The sequence below is a fragment of the Myxocyprinus asiaticus genome, chromosome 44 (assembly GCF_019703515.2).
Source record: "Myxocyprinus asiaticus isolate MX2 ecotype Aquarium Trade chromosome 44, UBuf_Myxa_2, whole genome shotgun sequence".
NCBI lineage: Eukaryota > Metazoa > Chordata > Actinopteri > Cypriniformes > Catostomidae > Myxocyprinus > Myxocyprinus asiaticus.
This window is the reverse complement of record NC_059387.1, coordinates 869761-878864: the sequence shown is the minus strand read 5'-3', so window position 1 is coordinate 878864 and position 9104 is coordinate 869761.

Here is a 9104-nt window from a genome sequence, read left to right as displayed (position 1 = left end):
TCTCTCTCACACACACACACACACACATACAGGGTGCATGCAGAGAGCACTAGAGTCCAGTAACTTTACCATGCAAGTGTGTGTGATTGTGTTCTCATCTATTCGGGATTGCCGTCGAAACCTAATGTCCATACGCAGACATTAGTGAGAAAGTGATTTACGTTAAGTAAACACAGACTGTTCTTCCGTTTTTGACTGTTGTTAGTGATATTATAGTGCTTGGTAATGGGAATAAGCTGCAAAGCAGAAGTCTGTTGCATCCACATTGGAAGAACGTGCTAAGTATAATGGGTAATTTCGCTGCCTGTGAAAAAGGTGAGCATTGTAATGCAGCCAAGTCTCTTTCATTTCAAAGTAAGAGTCCCCGGTGTATTTCGGGCTTGTTTATAGTTAAAAGTTCTGCATTATGCACCAAATCTTAATTTTTCTGGTTATTATTAGGATTTTGGTTCCACGATAAACTGCTTCTGGAGATTTTATTCATTTTGGATCCTCAAAGTATGTGCCCTTCACTGTAAGGAAAGACTAAGACATTTTCATAATTCTATAGGCTAAGTCTTTAAAAAAAACACTATCGGTCGATTAATCGGTTATCAACCTTTTTGCCCACCTTAGTTATCGGTAACGGCAAAATCCACTATTGGTCAACCTCTAATCTTCACATATAATAGAGACTTCTGAATGGGGCAGGGCAATCCTATTTATAATGTAATGAGCTTCAGGCATAAGAACATTCAGCCTAAATGCACTACAGACATCATGCTGATCAGGTCAGATCAGGGCAATCCAACCTGACGAACATACCAATAAACGGCAAATATAACACATGCAACAGCATTACACTGAATTTAAAATCTCCATAGATTACAAATATGCCCAGATCTACAAGGCCACACATGCGTTCTGTATGAGAAAAAGTAATGGATCAGACTCGGAGCATGTCACTATCAGTAATCTGCTTTAAAGTGTATTAGTGAATCTATAGAGGACACGTGGAGTTAAGATGCTCATCAAGATCAATCAATAAGCTTAACGTGTGAATTAACAAGGAGGAACAGAAAATCAACATATAAACATGTCAGTAAAAGTCAAATGAATATGTAAACATGATTTTATGTGTGTTCAGAGACTGCATTTAAACATTACGATCATAATCTATCAAGCTTAAGGGCAGGGTTGGGAGGGTTACTTTTGAAATGTATTCCATTACAGATTACAAAATACAAAATGCTGTAAAATGTAATTTGTAATGTATTTTGTTAGATTACTCTGTTAGATTACTCAAGGTCATTAATGTATTTTAAATACTTTGGATTACTTTGGATTACTTTGGATTACTTTGGATTACTTCTTCAGCGCTGGTAGATTTTTTCACTTGTTTTGACTATAAAAACTCTGCCAGCACAGTAACACAAAATACACATGTTAAAAATACATTCTCTGAAAAACCTAAATATCTTATGCAGTGTTGTTTCTAAAACAAGATAAATCAAATTGATCTTGTTTTAAGGATTTGTAGATATTTTTACAGGAAAACAATACAAAAATTATTATCAAGAATACGAGTTTTGCCCTAATATCAAAAGGTCTTACTAGAAAATAAAGAAATTATGATCCAGCGTAAATTTTCATGATAAAAAAAATATGATCGTGCCTGGTAACGTGCATGTAAAATGCCTAGAAATAGCATTTTAGCTTAGTGTAAAGCTGACAATTTACACAAGGTTTATTTCTATTTCTTCTGCTCCAAACTTACTTCAAACTTACTTCTCTGTCTGCTCGTATGAATGTAACACATCATAAGAAAGTGTTTCACCGCTGTTCAAATGCACTTTGGATCGCATCATTTATATGTATAAATGTTTTCCATCTGAGAGGACTAAATATTAAATTAAACAAATGACAATAAAATGCAAAGTATTCTCTTCAGTAATCAAAATACTTTTTGAATGTAACTATATTCTAAATACCAGTGATTTAAATTGTAACTGTAGTGGAATACAGTTACTTATATTTTGTATTTTAAATACGTATTCCCGTTACATGTATTCCATTACTCCCCAACCCTGCTTAAGGGTTATTTGTTAGCATTGCAACAAACATAAACACACAATCATGACAACAGTTTAAATACAGACAAACACATATTGTTGATGTGAAATGTCTTTTCCTGTGCTTATGTGACTGTGAATGTTGTGCTCATGATCTTCCACCCAGTGTTTGTGTGTAAACTCACCCGTTGTGATGGCACTTGTGAGGCCGTTGTCTGTGCGTGTAGATATGAATGGTGTGTTTTGCAGAGATATCAAGTGAGTTTATCTCTCTGCTAAAGAGGTGTGATCCATCTTCACCCTGGCAACCGACACTTGTGACAGCCAGCAACACACAGCCTTGCCGAAGCTCAGAGTCATGTGGGCACGGTGGCTCATGGAGCTTGAAGTCCAACAAGATGTTTATGTTGAAAGGCACAGTAACTTTATATTTTATTTTATCGTTTATTTTTCCTCTGATATCTACTGATAATGTTATTAGAAGGTTTCTTGTGGCAAAAAAATAGTTTAATTTAAACAATACCAATTGTGTCTTTTACTTTCAAAAGCACGCTTGATTCAAGCACCGAAATATGGGAATGGCGTACAGATCATGGAGGCCCGTAGGTGGCGGTTGGCAATACTGGACTGGACTGGAGTGTCGATGAAAGGAATTGATGGTAGTTCCGGAAGAAATCTGGAGATGGAGGATGAAATGTTTGGTGGGGAAAGGTGCAGGGAAAGGATGGAGTACAATTGTAAACCGTAAAAGTAAGAAAACATGCAGTCAAAGATTGAGTACAGATTGTGGAAACGATAATCATCTAGAAAGCAGAAACAAGGAAGAATTTATGGTTCTGTTGAAGTTTTCCCAATCTATAAATGCGATAAATCCCATTAAAGGGATAGTTCACCTAAAAATCAAGATTTTCTCAACTTTTACTCACCCTCATGCCATCCCAGATGTGATATGACTTTCTTTCTTCTGCATAACACAAATGAAGGTTTTTAGAAGTGTATTTCAGCTCTGTAGGTCCATACAATGCAAGTGAATGGTCCCCAGACCTCTAAAGCTCCAAAAAAGAGATACAGTCAACATAAAGTTAATCTATAAGACTCCAGTGATTTAATCAATGTCTTATGAAGCAATCCAGTTGTTTTTGGGTGAGAACGGACCAAAATCTGCTTTCCTTTTTCACTGTGTAACTTGCCGTTGCTGCCCCTAGGCATGATCATGATTTCAAGCTCGATTACACTTCCTAGTGCTTAACAGATATGCAGAGCGCTAGATTAAATGTTGCGTCCGTATATCCATACTTCTCCACTATACAGTATGTCAAAAACAGTATGCCAGTGGAATAGTATTTCTGAACCCATGAGGCAGTAAGCGAATAATACCAGGATGGCCTACTATTTTGCCTACTCTGCTAAATACTACAGCTCTTTTCAGCTGTATAGTGATTCTTGTTGTTCTTACGTCATATATGCGGGACACGGGTCAATGCCCCTGTCCCCGGATGAAGTACAGGTATGTCCGAAATCTATTCATACTTCTCAGATGCATACCTAAAAGAACGTACTGTTTTGGTGGCAGATAAGTGCGTCCCTCATCAAATACAGTACATCCTCTGACAGTGTGTGGTTTCGGACGCAGCAAAAGTGTTTTTAGGCAAGTCAGGTCACTTTGTAGCCATATTTGGAACACTCCCAGGCAGCTATTTCAAGTCATGAAAGTGTAGCTCCTGTCTAGTTGAATGGGAAAAGACTGAAATCTCCAAAACGGCTGGTCAAGATTATGATTAAAGAACATATTTCAAATATATTTCTTAAATTGTGCTTCTTTACCACACATTATGCTAATATAAAAAACAAGATTTTTTCTGGTTTGTCAAGCTAATGTGCATTCTCGTGTTGACTGACATGTGATGAAGGTATCTTAAAGGTGATTGGCTCTTTTACCTGTAAGGTGGGACTTCCTTTTCTAAATCTATTGACCATTGGGCTTTTCAATTTCCCCCCATTAATTTTAATAGAAGTGATCCATCTCTGCTAAATATTCTCTAATAGCTTAATGACGCTTTAGGAAGTGTAATGATCGCTAAAGAGACTGCTGTCAAGATGTACAGTGAAAAAGGAGTTACATTTTGGTCTGTTTTCACTTAAAACTAACTGGATCACTTCAGAAAACATTGATTTATCCACTGGAGTTTAATGGGTTATGTTTATGCTAACTTGATCTGCTTTTTGGATCTTAAAGAGATGGCCACCATTCACTTGCATTGTATGGACCTACAGAGCTGAAATATTCTTCTAAAAATCTTTGTTTGTGTTTTGCAGAAGAAAGAAAGGCATACACATCTGGGATGGCATGAGGGTGAGTAAATGATAAGAGAATTTTCATTGTTGGGTGAACTATCCCATTAAATGCCAAAAATACAGGCATGTAGCTGTAGTTTGTTGGGCTAAACAACGATGTGCCAGGTGTAGTGGCAATCATGGATTAGAAAGCTAATACTCCAGAACAGGTGGAGAAATTCCCATCACATTGCAGAGTGAATGAAGAGTCTCAGATTGTCAAAAACAAGTTCATATCATCATCATATTGCAGAGGTAATAAACTGTTCAGCACAATCAGAAAGGAAAGGATCAAAATTCTAATAAAAGCAGTGGAAAAATATCTGAATTTTGTAGGTGTCACTTTGGAACAAATTCTGGAAAAAAAAATAATGGTTCTGTAGTTATTACAAAGGAATGCAATGAGCCTAATTGCAAATGGGCAAGAGTTTAAAAAATGTATTGACTATCAAGAAGGGAAACCACATATTGTGTGTATTCAAGAAACCTGGCTAAAACCACAATTAGGTTTTGTCCTACAAGGATAAACAGTCATACGTAGATATCACCAGGTTGGTAATGGAGGTGGGGTGGCCACATTTATTAAAAAAGAATTGGGACACAAAGTTGTAGATATTAATGAAGAATATGACTCAGTGATGGTTGAGATATCTTCTGTAGTGCAGACACTTAGAGTGATACATTTTTATAACCCGTGTAATAGACTTAGTAGAGAATCACTAGAAAATATAAAGGGAGTGGGCAGTCACAAAGTAGTGTGGTGTGGAGATTTCAATGCACATAGTACTTTATGGGGAAGTGGTAGCACAGATCACATTGGTAATATTGTAGAAGATATGTTAGACTGTAGAGGATTAATATGTCTGAATGATAGTAAAGGAACAAGAATTAATGTTGTTCATGGTAGCTGTTCTTTGGTAGATTTAACATTAGTTTCAGAAAGTTTGGCAAGAAAATGTGTATATGATGTTGTGGAGATGGGGGCGTGGTCGAGTGACATTCTGTGGAGAGCAAGGCCGGGAGAGGAAGGCGGTAAGGATTGACACCTTGGGAAAATGATCTCTAACAGCTTTTTTGTGTTGCAGTGAGAGCTGGAGAGGGATATAAGTGCAGTTCAGACCACCAGAGGGGAGAGAGTGACGCATGCAGCAGTGCTCATGTGTGTTTATTTTGTTATGCTGAAAAGCACACCTTTGTCTGTAAAACAGAGATTGTTAAAAATAATAAAAGATTTACATGAATTATTGCATCAATCTGAAACCACTGCTGATAAGGAACCACATTAAGCCACATTGATCTCAAACCCTCGCCACTCAAGAACAATGATAACAACAACAACAACAAACAACTGCGGTAAGTCAGGCATCCTCTCATGTTATTTCGACCTGAATTGCATGCCACATGTTTACTATAGCTTCTTCCGTCAGCAGTGAGGGATTTACATGTGATAAATATAAGGAATTAGTCAGGCTGATGGAGAAGATTAATGAGTTAGAGACATGCATCCGAACGCTAGTGGAGGTCAGTGAGAAAGAGAAGCCGGTAGATACTGTTTTGGATGTGGGTAAAACAGCGAGCAACACACACACTTTGGTTCTGGCTGTGGAGCCCCCGCAGCAGGGCGTTTGGGTGACGTCTCGGCAGCATACTTACTCAGCAAATCGACGCCACTCTCCCATTACTGTTAGGGTTTCCAATCAATTCTCCCCACTCAGTGATGCACCCACTGAGAATCATGTTGAAAGAGCCTTAATAATTGGTGACTATTATAAGGAATGTGGAAATAGAGACTCCAGCCACCATTGTTAATTGCATTTCCGGGGCTCGAGCGTCTAACATCAGATCAAATTTACAAATGTTAGCTAATGCTAAATGTAGATTTTCTAAAACTGTTATTCATGTTGGCACTAACTATGTCTGGCTTTGCCAGTGGGAGATCACTAAAGTTAAATGTCAGACACTGTAATATGCTCTGGCCCCCTCCCTGCTCATTGTGGTGATGAGGTTTATTGTAGATTAGTGTCACTGAATGGCTGGATGTCTGAGTGGTGTCCGGAGAATAGCAGAGGATTTATAGACAATTGGAAGAGTTTTTGGGGTAGACCTGACCTGCTAAAGAGAGACGGACTCCATCCATCCAGGGAAGGTGCCGCTCTCCTCTCTAGTAATTTGGCTCATAGTCTTAATAGTGATAGTATCTGACTAACTGGGGCCCAGGTCAGGAAGCAGACAAACTGGTTAATCCAAACATCTGTTAGCTGCCTTGAGATGTCACACAGGTCACATAAACTACAACACATAGAGCTGTATCACCTAGATGCAGGGGGGCAGTGGTGGCCCAGTGGTTAAGGCTCTGGGTTACTGATCAGAAGGTCAGGGTTCAAGGCCCAGCACCACCAAGATGCCACTGTTGGGCCCTTGACCCTATCTGCTCCAGGGGCACTGCATCATGGCTGACCCTGCACTCTGACCCCAGCCTAGCTGGGATATGTGAAAAAGAAGAATTTTACTATATATGTATAATGTGTGATAAATAAAGAAAATTATAATTAAATTAAATTATAGATATCATATAGAGACTGTGTCTGTTCCCAGAACTATCAAACACAAAACTCTCATTAAAACATTTAGAACATTTTTATTAAGGTCAAACTTGAAAAAAACTAAAAAATTGAAGATAAATATCACATAAAGTTAAAGTTACTAAACATTAGATCTCTTTCAACCAAAGCACTAATTGTAAATGAAATTATTACAGATCATAATTTGGATGTGATCTGTTTGACTGAAACCTGGCTTAAACCAGATGAATATATTAGTTTAAATGAATCTACTCCCCCAGGTTATTGTTAAAAACATGAGCCTCATCTGAAGGGTCGAGGAGGAGGAGTTTCTACAATTTACAGTGATATTTTTGGTGTTACTCAGAGGACAGAAAATAAGTTTAAGTCTATTGAACTAATAATGCTTAATGTGACACCGTCAGATATTCTGTAAATAAAAAATCTCTGTTGTCTTTTGCCCTTGCTACAGTATATAGATCACCCAGGCCATACTCAGATTTCCTTGGTGAATTTGCAAATTTTCTATCAGATCTTGTAGTTACTGTAGATACAGCTTTAATTGTTGGTGACTTCAACATTCACATAGATAATGAAAATGACACATTGGGATTAGCATTTATTGATGTTCTCAATTCTCTCGGAGTCAGACAAAATGTGACTGGACAAACTCATTGCCATAAGCATATGCTAGATTTAATTCTGTCACATGGAGTTGATTCTATAGAAATTCTGCCACAGAGCAATGACATCTCAGATCATTACCTCATCTCTTGTTTGCTACAATCAGCTAATGTCACTCAATCTACACCACATTATCATTCTGGTAGAACTATTCTTTTGACCACTGTAGGGCTTTACTGGTTGTTTAGATCAGTGTTACTATCAGAAATAATTAATAATTATTTCTGTAGTTATTAATTAATATTTAAATTAATCAATTGAATCTAACTCATTAAAACCTCATATGGGGCTCCAGTAAATGTAGTGTGCTACGTTTAGGAGCAAGTTTGGTTATTAGCAATAACTAATAATTATCAAAGATAATTATTAATTATTAAAATCAATAGAACATTGATGAGAATCAATGTTAGCTTTTCAAATCCTTTAAATCAACAATTATCAAAGATAATCGTTAATTGTTAAAAATCAATAGAATATTAATAAGGATTAACATTGACGGGGCACCACCCTGGAATTAGGGACTAATAACCAATAGTAAAACAGATATTAGATTGTTTTCTTAGGAAAATCGACATCCGAAGAGTATCGATTTTCAGGAAAAAAAACAATGAATGAAGGTTTGAATCCAAGCACTGACATCCCGTCAGCATGACACAGGCGTATGCAGAACAAACCAAAACACTTCTCTTTGTAATATAAACAAAGTTTATTTATGCAGTAATATCAATTAATAATTAATACTATGCAGTCAATAAACTTCCAACTTACAACTACAAACTAAACAGTGATATGATTAGATATGGAAATAAAATAATCCTATAACACAAGGTGTGTGTGTGACAGTGTGTGTGCATGTGTGTAAGGAGGGATACGCACAAAATGGCGGACGTGACTCTCGTGGAGAGTATGTCACGCGAGACTTCCGGCCAGGGAATATGACAGCAAATGGGGCGGAGATGGCGTCTACCAGTTACCGCGTGTATCCGCTTGTACAATAGCTTAGGGACAAAGCTGGGCTTTAGCATTTAAGCTATCTACGAGCCAAAAATGTGTGCCAGAATGTTTGTGAGGGGTCACGTGCGTGTATGTGTGCGTGTGTGGTTAGTACGAGAGAGAGAGAGAAGTGACAGCCCTAAAGCTGATTTTGCGATCGTGGGAGAGAAAGCAGCTGTTTAGTTCATCGCTCAGAGATGCGGTGGACGGCTTGTAAACAGTCCCGTGTTATTTGACTCTTTAATGGATGAATTCAGTTGCGGTCTCACCCGCGATGGCAAAATTGCACAACAATCCAATTTGGTTGGACCACAATACAGTAAAACAAAATCGTGATAATTAATACCCTGAGTATTAATAATGAGCGGACATGGCGATCCGTAAACTGTACAAGCAAAAACCTTGAAACACAAGAATAACACACTATAATATTCTGTCTCTGCCCAGACGTAAACCTTTTCCTTGAATCACATGAGGACAC